We start from the raw sequence: 14,758 nt of genomic DNA, 5'->3' as shown, positions 1-14,758 counted from the left end.
ACAGATCAGGCTATGAGGACTGTTGAACTTCCCATCCTAAATTAAAAAGGTGCTTTTCAGAACAGTCTGGCAAGACCAATCCCAGATATTCAAGTGAGAGTGACTTGTGAGCAATGTAGAAAAAATCTCTGATAAATCTACGAGAATAAGGAGGAAGCTCCGCGTGCAATGAATTGAGCAACATAGTCTCAGAAGTCTAAAAGCTTAAATGGAATAAAGATTTATCATCACTTGATATTTTAGAACATTATTCCCCTTGAATTCCTCTATTTTTCTTCAGGAGATAAGCGAAAGTAGCAGCAAAGATGGAATCATCATCGATTTGCCATAAATCAGAAGAGTTATACTGAGAAAATGATGTGACTCCATGCTTTGCCCATCTTTAACTTTCATTTAGAGTTTTTGACTATTGGCTAGTCATTTAACTTATTTATTTAGTGGACACAATGACCACTGAAAACTCGATTGACAGCACCAACTTCTTTTATCAGGAAGAGACTGCTAAAGTTTGCAGGTATCAGTAGCATACAAGGTTTGTCTACAAAGTAGAAAAAGATGAAATTATATCTCCAGTGCAGTACATTTGTGCAGAGAAACTACTTGGGAACCAAAAATTTCACTGCCAGAGTGATGTGACAGAGGAAAAGAGTAGTTCTTATCCTGCTTTACAGTACCGATGTTAGTAAAATTGTACAAGGAATTATTTTATCACAGTCTGTGTCTTTGTACACATGCCAATGTATTATAAATGTAGGCACATATTCCCTTAAAAAAAAAGTCTACATGCCACAGTTTACCCAGCCATCTTGTTCCACTAATAATTTTTCAGTTTTTCAAATTTTAACATCATAGATGTTAACAGCAGATAACGGTATGATTTTCTTTTACAACCATACATGCTAATTTTTCCATTCATCATTGTCTGAAACTCTTCTGCTGACATGACACCATACCATCTATGAATATACAAATCACAACAGAAGAGAGATGAGATTTTTCAACGCTAACTGGATTTACAAGAAGAACAGTACAAAGGAATGACAGCTGATTCACAAGTTTTTTCAAAACTATGTCAAAAAGGAAAAACACATTTTCTAGATCTACCAATATTTTTAAGCTAAAATTTCATATGCAGAAAAGAAACCAAACAAAAAGCCAACAAAATACCAGATAAGTGGATTTGTAAGAGGTATGAGTGGGGTAGAAGATAGATCTAGCACAACAGATGAGGGCTCTATTTTCTCTGTGTTTTTCAGATTTACTTAGCATCATTTGCTGTTTTTCTTGTTTGTTAACCCATAGAGACAAAACTGCACCAGAATAATCTTCTCAATCACCCTTAGACCAGTTTATTGTTCACAAGACACAGAGTCTTTTGCAGCTGCTCATTATTAACTGTGTGTGACAACAGTTCCACTTGGTATAGAAAGCAGCTGAAAAACCAACAGGTAAGAAATTTTAGTAGGATTTCTGATGATAAGAAATAATTTCTTAGCTCTGAGGAAAAAAACACTGGGAATGCATGGCACAGTAGAAAATTAGGTGGCAAAAGATAGCTTCAGAAAGGTATAAAGGAATCTTAGTAAGTGCACAGTGATTACAGGAAGTAGAATATTAATCATGAAATAGTAACACCAGAAATACATAAATAACTTTAATTTCAGATCACACCAAGTTCAATGGCTGAGGAACAGGAAAGTCTCCATTTAGCAGAGCTGTGCAAGTCCTTATTTTTATCCGTGCGGTAATTAAGGCAATGAATAAATAAATAAATGTCAGAGTCAAGCTGATACAGTTCTCTTTAGAATTAAATGAAGACTCCAAAACTTCATATCAATACAAAAAAATCTATTCCATTCCATTTTGTCTGGGTTCTTTTTAACGAATGGATGGAACATCCATCTTGACTGAATACCTTTAACAAACCAAAGTTAATGTTCCTAAGCTTAATTTAAAAATTAAACATGGGTGAAGATACTTTTCCCCTGTATTTGTTTCTAGTATCAATTATTATTTAAATTGGGTCTGATTTTATGATCTTTGCAGCATTTCCCAAATTTCATTTCAACAACATTTTCTGTGGCTCTACTCAGAAATTCAGGAGGAGGATAGGATGACAAAATATTTGACTAAGTGGAATCTTAGTACTCTACCAATCCAGGATTACAAAGAACATAAGAAAGTAAAGAAAAAGTACCAAAGACAGACAATAACAATGAACTACAGCTGTTTCTTCTGAAGTAAACAATAAACATAGATGAATTGCTATTTCTATACATATATATTTCTTAAACAACATAAAGTGTTCTAAATTTATTACTTGAAATTCTTTCTCAAGTTATTACCAGCTGGCTTTGTTTCCAGATCTCCCAGGATTATTGAGATCAAGATCTGTCTTTTCTTCTGAAATTGTTCTTCAAGATTGTTGGCTATTTTGATGTGGCCTACAGATCTTACATTGAATTTTCAAAATGTATTGTCTAGGGCAAATGCAGAGTTCTACTTCCATTTATTTGTGTAAGATTTCCTACTTCAGTCAATAAAACTACCTAAAGACATTCATTTCTTAGGTTACCAAGAGAAACTAAACTTAAATAGTAACAAATATAGTCTCAGGGATTTCAAGACAAGTGTCCTGTATTTTATCCTGCTTGAAGAGCATTTTATTACAGCCATAAATGGGACAGCATAGAACTTGAACAGCAAATAAAACACACGTGTACTGAAACTATGCTTATCTAGAATAATGGTTTTTTAATTATTTTTGCTAGCAACCTAGTGCACAAAGAGAAAGACCTGTTCTATTCCAGTCTTCCTCACAATAATACAGGAAGCACTTCAAACATTTTCACTAAGCTCATTACTGCAAGCAAAAGTGTTTACATGCAGCTCCCATCAAGTAGTGAATTTGCAGAGACACAAATATCTCAAAATCAAAGACTGCTATTTAATCAAGTAAAAGTCAACTTTAAAAATCAGTCAGGAAGAATTTTAAATATGAATTAGGACTAATTAATCAACTGAGGATTTTTTTTTTCCCCCTACAATTTGTAAAGGTCTTCAAAAAGTTTAAGCTTTTATAAATCAAAGCTTTTTTTTTTTTTTTCAGAACCTTCCAGACCTTTCAGACTTCTTGTTTTCTACTACACATAGCAAGCCAGATACTGATATTAGTTATAAACAGGCATAGAAACCTGAAATTTTCTTAAATAGCTTTCAGTATGGACTGAGTTTCTGATGATTCTGATATAAGACAATTCAATTTCTACAAAATGAATGTACAGAATTGTTCCTTACTGGGCACCTCAATTTCCAGTTTACTGAGTTTAGACATGACAGAAATGAGGTACAAATAAGGCACTAAGTGGACTTCATTTATAGCTAATTTAGACATGCCTGTCCAGATCTCACTGAAGGCTCTATCCAGTAGTTTTTGATATATTCTGAGAATGTTTAACCCATGAAGCAGATAAAGATGCAAGGGTCAGAACAGGACAGGGGACAAGAGATGATTTTCCTGTTTGTAGGACAAAACAGAGCTCATCATTTATTACTGAAAAGTTGTGTTTGTTGAGCCAGAAGATGATACAATCTCACCACCATGGTGACTGCTGAGAGATATATTCATCATAAAACATTTGTAATACTATGTGTTTATTAAGTATAGTAATTATTAATAGCTATATATAATCATAGAATCATAAAGACTGGAAAGACTACTAGTCCAGTCTAACCATCAGCCCATCACAATCATCCCATTAAGTCTTTTCACTCAATGTGACATCTACCATTTCTTGAAAACCTCCAGGGATGGTGACTCCACCAACTGCCTGGGCAGCCTGTTCCAACAACATAATAAATAGCTTTACCACTTAAACTATCCTCCAGCTCCCACATTCTCCACATTTCCATTCCCTGTGGCTATTACTTTTATTACAGTGCAGTTAGTCACATCTGTATTTTACCTCAAGGCTTACTGCACTTAACTTTCCTACTTCTGTAGACTCTAAATCTAGCCCTTAAATCACCTCATGGCCCTCTTGCAGAATGCTGATCTGACACAGTGTGCTGCAAATCAATTCTGCTTTTGAGCTGAACTTCACAGTATGAGAAGTAGATTTGATGCAATGCATCAGAAAAGGAGAAGAATCACACAATAAAGATACTGGCCTGGACTTGAAACTATGATTCTGCTCCAGTTTTATCTTTCTACCTCAGGCACATCTCCCTGTCCTCACTTTATACCTGGAGTTCAACAGGGATCTCCAAATGCCCATTATGCAAATCAGATGTAAGGACAAGCTCTTTGGGGAATACAGGCATCTTACTGTGTTCACCCAAGACTTGTAATAATGTGGTTTTTACCTCAGTAAGGCACTTCAGGAACAAGTGACTTACAAATTAAGTTAAATACTGACATCAATTGGTGTTCATTATCGCAGATAGAACCATGTACCTTTTCTACCCACAGAAAATAAGAAAAATCTTTTTTTGCAGAATTCTTGGTGTCATGCTGTTGACACACATGACATGACAACAATCAAAGCTTATACAGGATGATTTGAGTTTCTTTATTTTCTTATTTTATTTTATTTTTTATTTTTGAAAGGCAAATTGAATAGCAGGTGCATTGCAGCCAACTCTTTTCTCTGGGATGTGTTTTAGTAGCCAATATAGCACCAGCAACTGCTGAAGCTGCCTTTGTTGCTCGTGTAGAAATTTATTTCAGTAAGTTTTCTTAAGAAAGAGTTTGGATTCAATCCATGACACCGAGATGGTACACAGAATTAAATTTCGTAAATCTCTCACGTGATGCCTGGTAAACAGAACTACTACAAAGACACTTTTACATCATGGATAAACTGACTACAACCTAGAGAGTGCATTCTCACTGGCAGGAATTTGATACAGTACTAACCTTCACATATAGTGCCATGGGTGTGGTTACCTACATACTGCCTTGTAAATTGCTAATGAGCCAATCCTGATGCTTTATAGACTCCCACTACCCAAGAACAAACCACCCATGTGAGAATTAGGGTATTTTACCTGTTTTACTTTGGCAGAAGAAATATGAAACCAAAGAATCACTAAGAAAGACAGTGCTATAAATATATCAACTCTCATGGTTCTACATTATGTTGCAAGACCAAGCAGTTCTTTTGCATGTTCTTGATGAATAAAAACAAGACCCAACAAAAGCAGTATCCAAAAGGAATTTTTGTATACTCGTAACCAAACCAAATGAACAGCCTCATAACTCAGCAGTCACAAAGCACAGATGAGCTTAGTAGAAAGCAGTCGTGTCATATATTTGAAATAAATAAATTTTAGCCCTGACACAGTTGTATCAGCAAAGACTGAACAACTGTTTGTCTTCTGTTATGCATTGTTAGCTGATTTCTTCTGGTAGGGAATAAAAGAACTCATAAGAAGGGCAGGTCCTATAAGTAGAAAAACATGAAGAAATCACATGAGTGCATAGTAACTTCAAGGAGAGAATAACCCATTATGTGTTACCTGCAGCCAATTAGTAAATTTCTCCTACAGATATCTCTATGCTAATCTATGTCATTGTGCTTCACCTTTAATTTTCCAGAAAATTCTGTGAATTATCACTAAAATGACCAAAGGCAGCCTTCCTCCTTTCCTTTCTATCCTTGCTTTTTTTCTATACATTAACTTGACAGAACAGGTGATTTTCTCTGCCCCAAAATTTCACACACACGTTCCCGAGCTGCACTGAAATCCACTCTACACTTAGGCTGTGGACCAGGGCTCAGATCCAGAATAACAAAAGATTGATATGAAAACGGGCCTGCAGTGTTAAGGTTCACCTAGCAAGGAATGAAATCATGCAGATGCAATTCTGATTTATGTTTACTACTTGATACTCTTCTCAGCTGCTAGAGAAAAGCTTGAGAAAACCACTCTGAAAGGCACAAAAATCTCCCTTTCTAACAAATCTGAGGTGTCCTTAAATGCTCAGTGCACAGGAGAGTGAAAAAAAAAATCTCAGTAGCTGTTTTAAAACCTCACACAGAGGAGGCGGATAGCAGGAACTCAGCATGCATCTCATGAATGTTCTACTTTCTCTCTTTGAATACAGAGATCAGTCTTGGACAGAGTGTTAAAGCCTTGCAGTGAAGGGCTATTCTCTGCTATTACTTTAGGCTAAAACAAAAGACACTTCAGGAGATATAATCATTGCTGCCCAGTTCCTTTTCCTGGGCTCCTCACAATGGGCCCCAGTCCTTTTTTTTTTTTTCTTCATCCATACATCTTTCTCTTTTATCTTCTCCTTCTGTCCTTTTACTCTTTCTTTCTGCCTCACTGAACCCATTAAGGTTTTTACATAGCCTGCTATTGAGAAATAAATTTTCTTTGAGACTACTGACTGAACCTTAACTGCTGGCAAGCAAGGCTTAACTCCTTGAGGGAGGGCAGAAATAAATGTGTAAAAGATATGAAACTGTCTACCTCTGATTTTCAGGTCTCAAACCACACCACATTCCTTCCCATGTCTTGCTAACCTTCTAATTCTAGCAGTTTCATAGAGCACTTTGGGTTGGAAGGGACCTTATATGTCACCAGGTTCCAATCTCCCTTTCAGATATATGGACACTTTCTGTTAGGTTAGGTGGTCCAAAGTCCTATCCATCCTGGTTTTCTGTGCAACTTGCTCCAGCACAACACCACTCTCATAGCAAAGAATCTAAATCTAAATCTACACTCAGTTTAAAGCCATTATTCCTTGTTCTATTGCTACACTTCCTAATAGAAAGTCCTTCTTCAGCTTTCATATACACCCCCTACCTATTTCACTCATTGGTCTTGACACATTGAGTTGCATCTCTGCCCATATTTCCTACCAGATCAGTGTACCCTTTTCAACTGTTTCCCTTGTTTCTATTTGCCTTGTTTTACTTCCATATGTCAATCCTTTTTACACAACTGTAAATTAGAAGGCACTATGACATCAGCAAAGCTGCACTACCACGAAACATCTAAGTTTCATGCATTACGGCAGACAAAAATAAAAGCAGTATTCACACCTTCCAATACTAAATACTATGATAAAATACTTCAGACAAAGCTAGACACAAAATGGGTTCACTGTAGTTTATTCCAGAACCAGAATTGCATGAAAGACAAAACACTTCTCCCTCTGGGATGATCAACTACCCTTAGGCAGGTCGACAACGTGAGAGAAGCAAAGGAGCAACAGGGACAAAGTAGAGACCTTCCTGAGAAAAGGTAAAGATCATCAATGCAAACCAAATGAGGCATACACAGAAAATGCAGGAGAAGGGAGGAAAACTAGAAAAAGGGAAGTAACATCAGAAAGTACAGCATTCAGCAGTGAAAGATGACACTATACTCAGTCAAGCAGTCTGACAGCTTAACATTTATTGTTGTTGACAGCTTGAACCATTCACACAATGTTTTTTCCTCAACAGAAAAATTAACAATAATACATAACCAATATTTAAGTGAAATTGTCACCTTTGAAATTGTCACATTATTTTCTAATGCATACTGAGAAGCTTGATTTGTTAGAATAAACTTTCAAAAGCCCAGGTGTCAACTTCAGATTAAACTATTCAGGCCAATTAGAACTGCAGCCTGGGACAGAAGGTCTTCAAGACTCCCACAGAGTGCAAACACAGGATCCTCCATTTTTAGTTAAAACTTACTTAATTGCAGATGTTAATTGTACAGTAGCACAATTCATTGGCTATCTTATTAACTTGCTCTAAATGATCATCCAGTTCATGACTCTTTTCTGTCCATCAATTTTTACAGATTAATATTAATATCAGAGCTACCTACAAAACCATCATGCTATTTTTGTTGATAGGTTTATGCCAAGACAGTCCAGGCTTGGCATGGCTGGAGACACTCACACATGGCTGCTTTCTCCTGTCTCTGGTTCTTTAATACATAAAGTTTAGAATCTATTGAATATCTTGTCAATTTACCCTTAAATGGCCACAAACTCTAGTCATCTCAGCAGATGAAATGAATCAGTAGAAATAATTAAAGAGTCAGAAATAGAAAAGCATAGGAAAGGACAAGAGCCATGCTGTCAAAACATGAATTTCACAAAGTTCAGCTTAATACCCTCAAACACTTCAAGATTTATACGTAAATAAAACCCTGAAACCATGAACAATCCGTCTACATGGGAGCCAACCAAATTTGCCAAACATATCATTTAGAGTGAGACAGGCTTTTATCAGAACATTAAGCAGACAAAAAAACCCACCTAGCTTTACAGGTTAATATACTATGTATATATACACAGAAAACAAATAACAGCATAGGAGTGAAATAATTATGCCATCGCTTGCATATATTCAACCCAATACACTGCATATTTCTGGTAGGTTAAACAGTACTGCTGTTCCCTTAGAAAAAGCAAGTTTTTAGCTTTGCTGAAGTGTTTATAACTTTCCCAAAGACATCATAATAGAAAACAAAATACTTAAATGAATAATTGAAGTAACCAGTTAAAAAAAAAATAAATTCAGAATGCCTCATACTTTAATATGTGATAACTACAGAGAAAGTTTTCAAAGTCCTAAAATCATAGAATTCCTACAGCTTGAAGGGATCTTTAAAGGCCGTCCCTACAATGAACAGGGACAGCACAGCTAGATCAGGTTGCCTAGGGCCTGACCCAGCCTTGCCTTGAAAGTCTCCACAGACGGGTCATCCACCACATCTCTAAGTAATCTGTTCCAGTGTCTCACCACCCTCACTGTAAAATATTTTTTTCTTATGTCTAACCTAAATCTACCCTTTTTGAGCTTGAAGCCAGTTCCCCTTGTTCTGTCACCACAGACACTGCTAAAGAGTCTGTCTCCTTCTTTTTGTAGTTCTCCTTTAAATATTGAAAGACCACTATCAGGTCACCTTCTCTTATCCAGGCTGAACAGCCCTGTCTCAGCCTGTCCCCAGAGGAGAGCTGTTCCATCACTTGGATCATTTTTGTGGCCCTCCTCTGTATGCACACCAACATGTCCATGTCTGTCCTGTACTGAGGATTCCACATCTGGATGCAGTGCTCCAGGTGAGGTCTGACAGCAAGTAGTAGAGGGGCAGGATCATCTCCCTGACCTGCTGACCACGCTGCTTTTGATGCAGCCCAGGATACGGTTGGCTTTCTGGGCTGTGAGAGCACACTGCTGGCTCATGTCCAGCTTCCCATCCCCCTGGTCTTTTTCAGCAGAGCTGCACGGAATCCTTTCATCCCCAAGCTTGTATTGGCAGTGAGAATTGCCTTGACCCAGGTGCAAGATCTTGCATTTCCATTTGTTGAATCTCATGAGATGCACCTGGGCCTGTCTAGGTCCTCTGAATGGCATCCCATCCCTCTGATGTGTCAGCTGCACCCCACATCTTGGTGTCATCTGCAAACTCACTGAGGGTGCACTCGACCCCACTGTTGATGTCACTCATGTAGATACTAAAGTGTACTGGCCCCAGCACCAAGCCCTGGGGGACACTACTCATCACTGATCTCCAATGCAGACACTGAGCCATTGACCACCACTCTCTGAACTCGATCCTGCAGCCAGTTCTTTGTCCATCGACCAGTCCACCTATCAAATCCCTATCTTTCCAATTTGGAGAGAAGGATGTTGTGGGGCACCGTGTCAAAGGCCTTACTGAGGTAGAGGTAGGGAACATTAGGGGCTCTTCCCTTGTCCACTGATGCAGTGAGTTCATATTTATTAATTTAAAATGATTGCAAATTATTTTCTTAACCAAACAATATCCTTTTTAAAGATGTAATGGATAGTGTGAGGTTACTGAATGAAAAATCAGGAGAAAAGAAAGAAAAGCTTTAGGAGGAGATGCCGTGTAATCACTATGCTATTCTTCCAAACTTTGACTCATAGTACAATTTAATCAAGCATCTTATACAACTCATGTACATGTAGATAGGGCATCTATATGAATGGCTATTCTGACTACTGTTTATACAAGTGAGCACAACAATACCTTTTAGCAACAATTTTTGTGCTTTGGTTAATGGAGTACCCACAGAGCTGAAGTAGTTAGCAAGTTATAAACAGAACCATAAAATGATTTCTGACGTGCTTTCAAGACAAAGCTTGATAAGGCGTACAAGACATTTAAAAGTCAATTATGATCTAAAAACAAAAAGAAGCAACAATAACAATGAGAACAAGTTTTAGAGGGATATCCACAACTTTTTACAGGACAAAACATAGGAGCTCTGTGTCTAGGAGCTCTGAGCTCAATTGTTTTGTAGGCACTCATTAACTGTGAAAGAGTTGATCCCTCCTGAAAGTCCTGGTGCTAAGTCAGTACAATATCTCTAACCTTATATTTCTGAATCAGGTTCTTTTGTTGTTTTTTTAGCCTCTCCTTATGTTTTGGCTTTGAAGTGTAAGTGGAGAAACCGCGTAAGGTCAACAACTAAAATTAGGGTGTGCTGAAATTCAGGGAACTCAACACAAAATTTAGGAAGGGATAAAACATTGAGAGATCAAAGTCAGAAAAAATACTGTTCAAAGATTATTAGGCCATCTCTGTGATGCATAAATTAGTTAAAAATTACAAATAAAGAGCCTCTTATGGGATTTCTTTTTTCCAAATGATCCTAAAGCTCTACCACATTTTCACCAGGAGACAGATGGAAGTTAAAAAAAAAAAAAAAAAGCTACATAACTTTCTGTTTGGTTTTGTCTATAATAAAAGAAGATTCTTCATGGTACTAATGAGAACTCATTTGTGATGATTCAAAAATGACATGAGTCTTGGTCTCAGTGATCATTACAAGCAGTATGATAGTCTAATATCAAAATCCTGCTGATACACAATATACTAACACTTCCTATCAGAAAATGCTTACTGCATGTTGAGTCAATTGAAACAAGGAATTTGGCTTACAGCATTATAGTAGGCTATTTTATTTTTATCTCTTTACTAAATGAAATTTCCCTGGCCAACAGAAATTTTCCTTCTCCTACCCTCTTTTTTTTTTTTTCTCCAAATCAGTATTACCCAAATGATAGCAGCCATATACTGGGAGAAATAACCACACTTACTGGTCTAATTTATGGGAAGATTTCAGAGCACAAATTGGACTGAACTCTAAATTTTATTATAGTTTACTAATATAGTAAGGAATATAAGTTCATTAGTTGTTTGCATTTATTATTAGCATTATAATTGTATTAGACCCTATATAAATACAATAATGGTATATTATTAGCATTATAATTGTAGTAGACCCTATATATAAATAATCAAGAAGGAGTTGTAAGCAAAAAGAAAATGGTGGAGCACAAATTCTTATGTTAATATTACCTAGTATGTTACAAATGTTCTGCAAAACATGACTTTTGGCAATCTATAATATCCTTTGGCAGACCTACTGAAATATGCAGCAGAGTTTGCATTATTCATTCATTGAGCCCAAGTCATTGCAATGAGACAGAGAGCATCCTTACATTATTTTCTTGGAAATGTAAATGATATCGCACATGAAAAATATGGATTAGTATAGAAATCTTTCTTGAAACAGGGAGTCACTATGAGGTCATAGGAGTGATCTCTATCTGAAAAAATATTTGTATTGCCATTAGAAAAAGAAAAAAATATTAGAAAAAAATAGAAAAATATCTAATAGTCAGAAAGGACTCTCAGAAGAACTGAGTAGGAAGTTCTGATGTCCCTTTCTCAAAGTTTAAAGCTCAAGGACAATTAGTCAAATTAATAAACAGACAGTTAGGATCCACAAAAGAACTGGTATCCTTTTCATTGCTACATGAAGAAGATTTCACAGATGTTATTTGAATATCAAAAATTAGCAAGACCCAGCTACTATGCAAGCTGTACACATCATAGAAATATTCAGAATTGCCATAGTTATTAAACATAAATGTTTTTCAAAGATGAAGCACTAAACTAAGAGCTAATGATTAGAGTCTAGGATAATACCTAATGTGTTCAGAAAATTAATCTTTATCAGTCTCCTATGTAGTTCTTACCTCAACTTTGGGAGCATTTTTGGGCAAGATTGTCATATGTTATCAATCTCAGTAAGTTATAATATACGAATAACATTCTGTTGGCATATTTAGCTGTCAGAGCTACTTGAAATTGTTTTAATATTAGACATTAATTGGAATGGAAAACTAAAAGGTTTTACAAGAAAGCGATGAGTTTCAAGAACTCAAGAAGTGGAAAAGGTTGAAACACCTCATTAACAGTGTCACAGGAACTTCATTTGGAGTTAAGCTGTATATTAGATTTAATACATTTATTAATTTAAAATATTAAACATTCAATTCATAATCTGAGTAGATGAATTCTGTATTAGTGCTACTCAGAGAATGATGGTTTGATTTAATGACAACTTTTATTGCTTAGATTTTTTTTCCTGCCATCATGCATTAGGATGCAGAGAAAAAGAGGAAAGGAATAAACTGACCTCTTGAATATTTCACAGAGCATAGTTATCTGAAAACATTATGTCTCTTTTGACCTTTATCTTTCTTCTTCATTTTCCCCTTCCTCTTTATCTCCTGATATTCTGCCCCACAGACACCAGTCTTTGAATATGTCTTCAAAAGTAATAAAATTTAAGACATTTTCTGCTTTGAATAAATGTGTTATTTCATTGAAAATAATCAATCCAGCTGATGTGTATAGGAAATTTAACAGCCTAGCATAAAAAAAAATAATATTACAATAAAAATCTAGAGGAAAATCTTAAATGCTCCCTGGAAATAAACACATAACAAAATTCAATCTAGCACAAAAGACTAGAGAGAGATTAACTTAATTAGGAACTTTTAAAACGCACCATTATATCAGACACAGAAACTCAGACCAGAAAACTGCTCTGCCATCTCTATTTCTGAGGACTTTGATCCTTTGTAACACCACAACATTTGACTACTAAATCTGTGCTTAGAAAGTCCAAGGAGGCAGTAAGATGGCACAGGTTTGCAGGGACCTTCTCAGTGATAAGAGGCAAGCGTAAGAATATTACAATTCTGAAACAAATCTGAAAAATGAATTAAAATCAGGGTAAAAAAAATGTATCGCTGAAACCAATTGCACTATTACACATGGATCTACTAAAAGGCTTTCCTTACTAATTACAGAAGCAGAAACGAAATAAGAAAGAATCACTGTTGGCTATGAAATAATCTTACTGCAACAGCAGATCCTCTGACAGACTGCTGAAGACCAGAGTGTGGTCTTTAGTGTGAGGAATCAGTTGCCTTCCTCATGATTTTGTAGATAAAAGCGCAGCTTGTGGCAAAACAATCTCAGTAGTATAAATACATAATGAATCTACTTCATGCAGGACCCCTCTGAGACCAATAAAGCTGAAGACTGAGCACCGATTTCACTTTCTTTGCATTTCTTTTGCAAGACAGCTAAGTTAATTCTGGTTAGTTGAAATCAGAAATGGTATCATCCTGTTTCAAGTGGGCAAGAAATGTTTCTATCTCAGGTTATTTCACTTAACCTCATGTGGAAGGTGGTTATCAAAATGAAACTGAAGAAAAATACATTTATTACATTTCCTAGTGAGCTAAGATTTTAGTTAAGCAGTCAGGAAAAAAATCTAACAGTTTCACTTGAATCACTTTCAAATGCGAGACCTTTTTCTGGGCAAGTGGTATAAACTGCAGGAATCTTATGCGATACGTACATGGGGAATAACAAAAATCCAAATGTAAACTGCACAAATGCTAAAAGAAAGTACATTCCCTCCAAGATCACTAGAGACTCCTCCTATTAGCAGATCATTCCTACCAATGCTATTTTTCTTCAGTGCTGTACACAGTTTTGCACAGCCCTGTATTCACACACATATGTGCATTCAAAATACATGCTTTTCCTTCACCTCTGGGACAAGATTATTCTATGCTAGAATAGATATCCCTCGTTAGACATTCTTTCTGATGGAAAAAAAAAGATTGGTTTTGCTCAACTTCATTTCTTTGCTGCCTGTTGTAGCTCTAAACCACTCTCGTACCTCCTTGGAGTACATACTTCAAAGACATATATATATTTACCTTGCCATACCTTTATCTCACTTTTTTGCCTCTATATTTTTGTCTTCTTTTTCCCCCTTTCCTCTAAACTATTATTGCTTATATGTATCTCTAGACATGCCTCTCAGCTTCTTTCAAGCAGCAACTTGATAAAAGTAGGGCTGTCTAAATCCATCTGTGTAAATTACTTAGGTGAAAAACGCAGTGCCAGGTTAACTGACACAGTTGGCAGATAGAAACAGAATTCAGCAAATAATTGCAGCCATAATTTTGAGAGGAAGAAGAATGAATGTGCTCATGAAAGCTAGAAAAAGTCATTTCAATATTTTCCAAATAATAATAAAAACTACACACTATATTTCAAATATTTCATTTATCAATGCAGCCTACTGAAACAGAAACAAAAAAAAAAAATTAACCATAATTACAAACTAACCATATAGTAAACAACCAAAAATTAGATAAACAAAATGTTTCAGCAATCCAGCATTTTTTTTCTTGTATTCTTTGGCTTCCACATGAGAAACCGTTGGGTTTTCTCAGGTTCCTACCAGAACAATTACTCTTTTCCTCTCTCTGCTTAGTCAACTAATCACATATTCTACTCAGATCTATGTCTGCTACTACACTGAGGTAACGCCTCCATTGTCCCAGGACTTCCTTAGGCTGTGAAGTTGTATTGCTCTGTTGGGTTTCCAATATAG

The 14,758-nt window shown here is 36.1% G+C and overlaps 1 protein-coding gene across 1 annotated transcript in view; it reads right to left on the bottom strand.

The window, feature by feature from the left end:
* The window catches only part of SLC6A11 (solute carrier family 6 member 11), a gene marked incomplete at both ends in the record, with an annotated part of 78,724 nt that overhangs the window by 40,962 nt on the left and 23,004 nt on the right, over window positions 1-14,758 (bottom strand). The gene's annotated exons all lie outside the window — the stretch shown is intronic.

Source organism: Tetrao urogallus, assembly GCF_951394365.1.
Source record: "Tetrao urogallus genome assembly, chromosome: 10".
Lineage (NCBI taxonomy): Eukaryota > Metazoa > Chordata > Aves > Galliformes > Phasianidae > Tetrao > Tetrao urogallus.
The sequence above is the reverse complement of the archived record's forward strand: the minus strand, read 5'-3'. Positions and strand labels throughout refer to the sequence as shown.